Consider the following 9,839-nt stretch of genomic DNA (forward strand, 5'->3'; position numbering starts at 1 on the left):
TCTGAGAAAACAGGATCAGCTGAGGAATAGGCAAGGTGAGGTGGCTGTGGCTTGTTCTGCTTCTCTGATCTTCCAGTATTCATCCCAATAACTGGCCTCAGGTTTGATTTTATTAATAAGACTTTTAAGATTCATGCTACACTCAATGGTAGATTGGCATTTAATAGAGGCATGCAGAGAAGAACAGGATGCTGAGATGAAGACACACACACACACACACACACACACACACACACACACACACACACACACAGCCAAGAAGAATGGACAGCTGAATTAAAAAAACATCAACAATTTCCAGAATTTAAAATCCTGAATCATGACATGACACTAGTGGAATTCAGGTGTTTCTGGTACATGGACTACTATCACCAAATGCAAGGTCGAACTGTTGGCCTTGTGCACATCCTACTTCACAAATGAGTCTGCCAGATACACTAAGACTATAGGCTGAAGATGATGCCCCAATGCTGCAGAGAAACCTCAGGTGACTGTCCAAGCAGCTGGCTGTTTTTGTAAACTCACATTTTTTTGGAAGCTGCTTGTATGCACTTCCTGTTTTTATTTTTTTAGGTAATATTATTTCTTTCTTGGATCTCTGAGGGAGTTGAAGATTAGTTATAGTTATAGTTAAAGTTAGATAGTTATAGTTTTCCTTGTTAATAATTTTAGAAAAGAAACTCACTAAAGATGTGAAAGTGTATATACATTTGAAAGACATTGTAAGACAGTTCTGTTAGTAATATATTAGGATAGAAAGTGAATCAGGTACATTTTGGACTTACCAAAATAGGATAGATAATGGAATTATTTTCTCTGAATTTGTCAAATGCAAATGGACTAGATATTGTTTAGGTATTTATTGCTTGTATATGTGGTATATGATTATTGTACTTTTGTATATAGTTTCTCTTATATTAGTTATAACTTTTTTCCTTTTTTTCTTTTTATTAGAATAGGAGGGGGATATATGGTGATATTTTATTTGTGTTGAAATGTGATTTATTTGTATGTTAATAAATAAAGTTGCCTGGGGGTCAGAACTAATAGCAAGCCATAGCAGAAATCTGGCAGTGGTAGCACATGGCCTTAATCCCGATCACATGATAGACAGATCTCTGTGTGTTCAAGGATACAGCCACCATGGAGACACATGCCTTTAATCTCAATACCAACCATAGAGAACTGGAGGTCTGTATAGACAGGCAATGACGAGGAGGTCATGTGGTTGGGTTTACAACCAATGAGAAGGCAGAACAGAAAGTCAATAAAAAGACACACAGGAAGTAGGTCTCTTTCTCAAGGAAAGAACAGCGGCAGCAGCAGCAGGTGGTAAGAGGGCGGTCTTGGTCTCAGCTCTTAGCTACTGCTCTGACCTCTGGGGCTTTTAACTCTGCATTTGACTCTGTGTTTCTTATTTAATAAGACTGTTCAGAATTACATCTACACATCACAGCAACCTTTTTGGTGCTCCTTCCTTCCTCATCCTCTCCTCTGTTGGATCAAATCACTGATCCAGGACTTTCTCCTTAGAACCCAAACCCAACACATCAGTTTTGATGAGCTCTCCTACAGTGCTGTGGTGTGGCTCTGAACTTCCCATCAAAGCCCAGATTACAATGGATTTGCCTATTGCTGCTGTAGTCAAAATGGCAGGAAATAGAATCAGCTAAGATGTCCATTGACAGATGAACAGTTAAAGAAAATGTAGCACATAGACACACAATGGAATTTTATTCAGTCATAAAAAAATGAAATAACATGATTTTCAGAAAAATGGGTGGCATAGGAAGGTAATAAGAAAGACAGGCAAAAAGGGAGGGAGGAAGGGAGGAACAGAGGGAGGGAGGGAGGGAGGAAAGAAGGAAGGGAGGAAGGAAGGAAGGAAGGAAGGAAGGAAGGAAGGAAGGAAGGAAGGAAGGAAGGAAGACAGGGAACTGTAGTAGGAATCTTAAAAGGTCTTATTAATGAAATCAAACCTGAGGCCAGTTATTGGGGTGAATGCTGGAAGATCAGAGAAGCAGAACAAGCCACAGCTATCTCACCTTGCTAGTTCCTCAGGTGATCCTTTTTCCTCAGGCTGGAAGCTTCTGAGTCCTCCTCCACATGAATCTCAGCTGAACTGTGTTGCACCAAAGCCTGAACGCTTAATCAACCAAATGCTTAACTAACTACATGCTTTACTCCTCTAGGTCCTCACGCCTTATATACCTTTCTCATCCTGCCCCCACTCCCTGGGATTAAAGGTTGGGTTTCTGGGATTAAAGGCATGGGTCATCAAGTTTAGCTGTTTCTAAAGTGGCCTTGAACTCAGAGATCCGGCTAGCTCTGCCTCCCAAGTGCTGGGATTAAAGGAGTGCATCAACACCGCCCAACTTCTGTTATGGCTTACTCTTCCCATTTTCTAGCCACCATTTTTGGCTTTGTTCTAGTGGCTGTCTGTTCTCTGGCCCCAGATATGTTTATTTCAGGGAACACACAATATTTCAGGGAACACAATACCCACCACAGGGAACTTTGAGATAGGCAGCCCAGCTTTAGGCATAATCAGCCTCTGACAAAAGATGTTTTACAACTGTCTTCTCTGCTGTCTCCCTGGTTTCTTCAGCTACCCAAGGCAGCCTTTCCACAGTAAAGACTTTCTAGTCTTCATTTATCTTACTACCTAACTGTAGCAAAAGTTGTCCCACCCTATGATAAGGTCTCCTCTGGTCAATTCCCATTACCCTGGCAAAGTTGCCAGACCAAAAAGGGAGGAGACAGGAGGAAGCAGGTAAGAGAGTTGGCTGGTACCATCTCCCATGTCTGTACCACTGACTGGGCAACACACCATTCTCTCCCAACCTTTGAGAACAAGGTAATGATGCCTTAGTCTAAGAGCAACACAATATCCACCTGTCCTGCCAAAATCTCACCTGCACAGTACATGCTTCTCTTTAAAACGAATGTTCTGGGGCTGCTGGTGTTTCCAGTACTGCATACAACATGTGTCCACTGCTGATACAGGTCTTAACTGGGTCTATTTCATAGTTGTGTGAGAGATAAGGCCTTCATAATAACACATTCAAGAGACATTAAAAGTGAAACAGCATTTAATACAAGATCTCACAGAAACATATCACAGAGGAAAGGCATCCCAGGTGAAGGCATTGACCCCTGGCTAAATATTTATAGAAAAGCATACAAAAGTGTCATTTTGCCAAAAAGGGTTACATAGCAGATTAGATTGTAGCTGTATTTTCTACTTAGTCATGATTCCCTGGGTGTCTGGAGTCTGGCATCTTTGGCTGACTCATGGTCTCCATATGTCTGGTAGCTGCAGGCTTCAGCTCATTCCAGATGTCCATACCATCACCATGTTGTCTAAGCCTTTATATGGCCCCTCTGACCTTCTATCACTTTCCCACATGTGTAGGACTGAGTGTGGAAACCTAAGGTTGACAACAAGTGTCTTCCTTCATTACTCTTTACCGTATTCACTGAGGCAGGATCTCTCAGTCAAACCCAGAGCTCACTGGCTGGGCTAGCCTTGCTAGCCAGATTGCTCCACAGAACCCATGTCCCTGCCTTCTAAGTGGTGGAGTTGCAGACAGCCCACTACAAGTGCCTGGCATCTACATAGCTCTGGACATTGGAACTGTGGCCCTCAGGTATATATGATATGCATGGCAAACACTTGACGCACTGAGCCATCACCCCAGCCCCCTTTGTAGCTGGAGTTATCTCCAGTCCCAACTGGGCCAGCAGCCACTCAGACTCAAATAAACACACAGACGCTTATATTACTTATAAGCTGTATGGCCATGGCAGGCTTCTTGCTATCTGTTCTTACACCTTAAATTAACCCATTTCTATTAATCTATAAGTTGCCACATGGCTTGTGGCTTACTGGTATCTTACATCATGCTTCTCCTCATGGCAGCTGGCAGAGTCTCCCCGCCTCAGCCTTCCACTTCCCAGAATTCTCCTCTCTCCTTGTCCTGCCTATACTTCCTGCCTGGCTACTGGCCAATCAGCACTTTATCAATCAATCATCCACAGCACCCTTCATCTTTTTACTGTACTTTTAGTAGAGCGTTTATGTTTTGTTTTGATTTCTTATATTAATATTATTGTTTGTGTGTTTTTAAATTGGGCACTTTTAATCTTTAACTTACGTTTCTTTTTTATTGCCTTCATAACGTTCTTCTCCACTCTTATTCCTCTGATTTAGCCCTCCATTCTTCTGTTTTCCTTTTGTCCCAGCCCCTTCCTTCCTCTTAGGCTCATTTAGTGTTTCTATGTTGTATGTGCATGTGTTCTCATATATGCATATATATTACATATACTCTAAACATTTTTTGATCATAATGCACTCTACATAGTTTCTGCCATTTTCTGCCCTGTGGCCAGGGGTGGTGCATCGGGTGCTTTTGCTGTTTTGAAGGCGTTTTACATCTTGTTCTGGTCAGCACAGTTGCAGCACTTCCTTCTCCTCTCCCTGAGCGATGCTGGGCAGGGATGGTGCCTCAAGAAGACACTGCCTGAAAATGGAGAAACAAGGAGACCATCATGTTAGTTAAAATAAATCAGACTCATGTTAATTAAAGTAAATTAGACTCTGAAAAGCAAATACCATGTCTCTCTCTCTCTCTCTCTCTCTCTCTCTCTCTCTCTCTCTCTCTGTGTGCGTGTGTGTATGTGTGTGTGTGTGTGTGTGTGTGTGCGCGTGTGTGTGTGTGTGTGTGTGCACGCACACGCAAACACACACACAGGTCACACAGGTAGAACAGGATTATAAGAAAGTGAGGAGAGATATTAAGTGTGAGGGAGGGTTGAAAGAATGTGTGGTAGAACAAACAAGAGAGGAAAGCAGAAGGAAGAACTATTTTGGCTGAAGAAGGCCACCATACCAGAAATAGGGAGCTAGGAGCACGGGGGAGGGGCAAGAACAGAGCAGGAGAGCAAATGTGTGTGAGAATGACATAGTGAAACTGTCCTTTTCTGTGCTTAATTAAAAATAAATAAGAGGAGTAGGCTGCTCCCTGTAAAACTGTAAGGGAGAGGCAAACCGACAGGTATGCAGGCCACAACAGAGTCACAGGAAGTGTTACAAACAAAGGCAGCAAAAGTGACTCCTCCAGAGGATCACCACTCAGGTTGGGTGGAGGTGGAGCACGCCTTTAATCCCAGCACTCGGGAGGCAGAGCCAGGTGGATCTCTGTGAGTTTGAGGCCAGCCTGGTCTACATAGCAAGATCCAGGACAGGCATCAAAACTACACAGAGAAGCCCTGTCTTGAAAAAACAAACAAACAAACAAAAACAGAGGTTCACAACTTCTTAACCTCTCTTACTCAAATAGGTAACAATGAATGATAAGAATTCAAAAATTCAGTGGCTGGAGAGAGGGCTCGGTGGTTAAAAGCATGCGCTGCTCTTGCAGAGGACCTGGGTTTAGTCTCCAGCACCCATGCAGCCACTCTCAACCACCTGCAACTCTTCTTCTAGAGATTCCAACACCTCTGGCCTCTGAGGGCACCATGCATGCACATGGTGCACATGCAAACATGCAGGCCAAACACTCCTGCACATAAAACAAAGAGAATAAGTTAAAAACAGGTTTAAAGATTTAAAAGTTCTCACAGAAAAATTAACAAAGACCTCAACAGAGATGAGAATAACCAGGTGAACGAAGAAAGGACCACATCCCAGACCTGGAGAGAAGCCGGCAGTGTAGAGGAAAAGGGCATCAAAATGGATGAGCAAAGGGCAACATTTCAATTAGAAAACTGGAACATTTGAAAAAATAGGAGACAACTAACTCTCAGACTGTCCTCTGACCTCTACATGCATGTTCTGTCATGCATGGGTATGCATGCATAGACACACACACACACACACATACACACACACATACACTCAACATTTTCTTGAGACAGGAGAAGGAGAAGGCAGCCAACCTCACTTGTCATGGAGGAAATGGAATTGAAAACAGGATACCACTTTCATAAGCAAACTAATTAGGAAAGGGTTATACCACTGCCCTGAGATAGGGGAAGACCTATCCCAAATCACTGATAATAAATGTTGCAGCTGCTTTGAAGAGGAATTCTGTGGCATTTGTTAAATTTGTGAAGTGCAAGTATCCTAGATTTCAACACTTGCTGTCCTGCAGATTTTCTCTCAAGGAGCAGCAAATGAGTCTACAAAGAGAAGTAACACCACAGTATGAGAGCCACTTGGTTAAAAAATGCAAACAAGAAACACATCTATCAACACAGAATAGCAATTAGATCAGCACAGTGGATTCATTCTATGAAAAATTTGTTTGAACATAAAATGTCTAGTATGGTGATGATGATGATGATGATGATGATGATGATGATGATGATGGATAGTTAGGTAGATATAGTTAGTTAGATGATAGATAGATAGACCAGGCTGGCCTTGAACACACAGAGATCTGCCTGCCTCTGCCTCACAAGTGCTGGGATTAAAGGTATGTGCCACCACCACTCAGCTTATTTAGAAATATATTTGAGATATTTAAAAAAATTTATGTGTATCTGTGCCTGCATGTGTTTATATATATGGTATGAGTGCAGTACCTATGGAGGCCAGAAGGGGGCACCAGATCCCCTGCAGTTGAAATTACAGTCAGTTTCGAACTAGAAGTGGCTGGATTCTGGTCCTCTGCAAGAGCTTCAAGAACTCTTAGCCCCCAAGTCATTTCTCCAGCCCATACCTTGATCATTGAATAGCTTCTACTCCATCTCACACATAAGGATGTTAATTTCAAGATATGTTTAATGAAAGTTTCCTATATAGACATAGCACAACAAAATATCAAGTAAAGGAGTAAATTCAATTTATTGGCACCAGTAAATATTTTCCTGAAGAGTAATTGTTTATTATGTTGTTGTTCCTCAAGGTATTTTCTGGCGATATTATCTCACTGCTGGTCAAGTCATGGAGATATTTTGTAGTATTGTTTATGAGGGAGTGCTCTTTCATCCCTAAATACATATATGTACATGCATACAGCACAAATATTATATATATATAATTATTTTCCAGCTTCTATCTTTTACTATATCTTAATTTTCACTGAAAATTAGACTGAATATTTATGACTTTTCCCCTAGTCTCATTCATAAGCAGCATTTTAACTGTCTATACAAGTTACAGACATACAGGATGTTCACAGAATGCATAATGTGGCAGGCAAGAAAAAAATACCTTGATAACTATTGGGGTACACTGATTTTATATTATCCATTAATACCAGAAAAAGTAAAATCTGTTTGTAAAATACCTTAATGAGGGCCAGAGACAGGGCTCAGCAGGTGAGGGCATCTGCCACCAAGCCTGATAACTTGAGTTCAGTCCCTAGGACCCACATTGTAGGTGGCTCCTAAAGGTTGACCTCTTACCTCCATGTGCACACCTGTGTATATGTATGCACACAAACACGCAAATAAAAATAGAAAATTTCAAACATATTAATGAAAAGGACCTTAAAATTCACATTTAGTTCTAGCTTTAGTTATAACAATACAGATGTACCCATTTTGCCACTTACATTTTCCCTGAGGGTATTTTTTCCATATTAGTGTCTCCTGATTTATTTTCCATTTTCAAAAAGTACTTTAAAAGCCAGTGACCCTATCCAAATTTTGTTCCTGGATAAGAGCCCCTAACGGTCACTAATTGACCGGGTTCAGAGTGCATCTTTCATTTATTCTATTCAGTGCTACCTCCCAATGTAAGAGTTTCCAAAACATTACTTTTTATAGAATACTTTGACAGTCTAGTGGGAGGAATATCATCTCTATGAGAGGAATGAGATGGGGAGAGAAGAGGTTTTAGGCAAGCTATTGGATGGAGCCAATCAGGCAATTATCATGAAATTGAAATGTAATACAAACGACTTTCCTTTCCACTTTTGTTAACATCATTTTTTGTCTGCAAGTCTTAAGGTTCTTGGGGAAAGTGCTTTTCTGAGAGTCGTTGCTCAGGAAGAAATTGCACAAAGCCCAGGGAAGCAAATACACTGTGGGGACCCTACCGTAGAGCATGGAGATCGGCTGAGGTACAAGCTTCGAGGGAGAATGTCTGAACCAATCCCTTTCTTGAGCCTTTTTGTTAAAGCCCTCTATAAAGTTTAGGATTTTTCACTTAATGTTTTCAGCATCAGCAGAGCTGCATGTAGGTAGGAATAGAGGCTGGAGCCGCAGTGTATGTTAATCCAGCAGTAGACACTGGAGCCAGGGGCCAGCTGGAGCCAGCCGCAGCGGTGTTGAATCCAGTTCCTCGGGGTCCTACCTGTTGACCTTGGGCAGGCTGCAAAGCATTATTTAAGTCTTGGCTTCTCTTCTGTCAGATGAGTGAAAATTCACACGTGCATTCCTTTGTTGGACTGGCCCAAGCGTTACTCAAGAGATAAACCTCTTCCCACTGTGGCTGGTGTGCACAAAGCTTTCCCTGCATTACAACACTTAGTATGAACTCCACACTTTTATAGATAACCTATGCACTCAGTTTCATTCAGTTGCTTAATTTTCTCCAGCCCTAGTTTGAATGTGTGCAGTGTCAGCTACTTAGCTGTTGGTACACACATCCAAAGGGTATTTGTTTACATAGAAATAAAGAGGGACCGGAGATAGAGCTCAGTTGGTAGAGTGCTCAGCATGCATGACACTCTAGGTTCACTCCAGAGCACTACATAAACTAGAAATGGTATTGTGCATCTGTAATCTCAGCATTTGGGAGCAGGAGTAAGATGATGGTAAGTTCAAAGTCATCCTCAGATACATTTAAATTCAAGTCCAGACTAAGAGGTATATGAGATTTGGAAGGGAGGAAGAGAGGGACAGAGGGAGAGAGGGATAGAAAGAGAGGAAAAGCCAGCTAATAAACACTTGAAAGTAATAAAGCTAGGCTGTAACAAAAATAAAAAAACAGGATATAACAAGTGAACACTAACTATATGCTCGACTTTAATATGTCCCACTCTCAGAAATGATGCAAAGTGCAGTTTGTGTTATGTACCAAGTGTGTAGTGGGAATGAGGGAGTTAGGAGAAGCCTTTCTGAAAAGAGGATTAATGACCCCATGGAAGGTTCTGTGTATGCACCTGAGGATAGAGTGTCCTCAACCTGTGGTGATATTGTGTTCCCCAAAATATTGTGCACCCTAATAAACTTATCTGGGGTCAGAGAACAGAACAGACACTAGATATAGAGGCCAGAAAAACGGTGGTACATACACCTTTAATCCTAACATTCCAAAGGCAAAGATCCACCTGAATCTCTGTGAGTTCTAAGCCACACTGGAATCAGCCAGGCATGGTGACTCACGCCTTTAATTCTAGGAAGTGATGGCAGGAAGCAGAAAGGTATATAAGGCGTGAGGACCAGGCACTAGATAGAGCCTGGTTAAGGTTTTAGGCTTTTAGCAGGAGTTCAGCTGAGATCCATTCATATGAGGACTCAGAGGCTTCCAGTCTGAGGAAACAGGATCAGCTGAGAAGTTGGCCAGGTGAAGTGGCTGGGGCTTGTTCTGCTTCTCTGATCTTTCAGCATTCACCCCAATACCTGGCTTCAGGTTTGTTTTTATTAATAAGACTTTATAACAATCCATGCTACATCAGCCAGAATCCTTGGATTTGCTATGTGCATGTATTTCATAAGTTAAAGGTGGCCACTCAGTGAAGAATACAAACCTTCCAAAAAATGTAGAACACATTTCCGAATTTATAAATCTTGCTTTAAATGCTGAGTTTTAATTCCTAATGTGGTGGCAGGCAGAATCACCACGCATGAACTCCTAGGTAGATGTTAGCTTCTGATAGTTCATG

The sequence above is a fragment of the Onychomys torridus genome, chromosome 11 (assembly GCF_903995425.1).
Source record: "Onychomys torridus chromosome 11, mOncTor1.1, whole genome shotgun sequence".
Taxonomy (NCBI): Eukaryota; Metazoa; Chordata; class Mammalia; order Rodentia; family Cricetidae; genus Onychomys; species Onychomys torridus.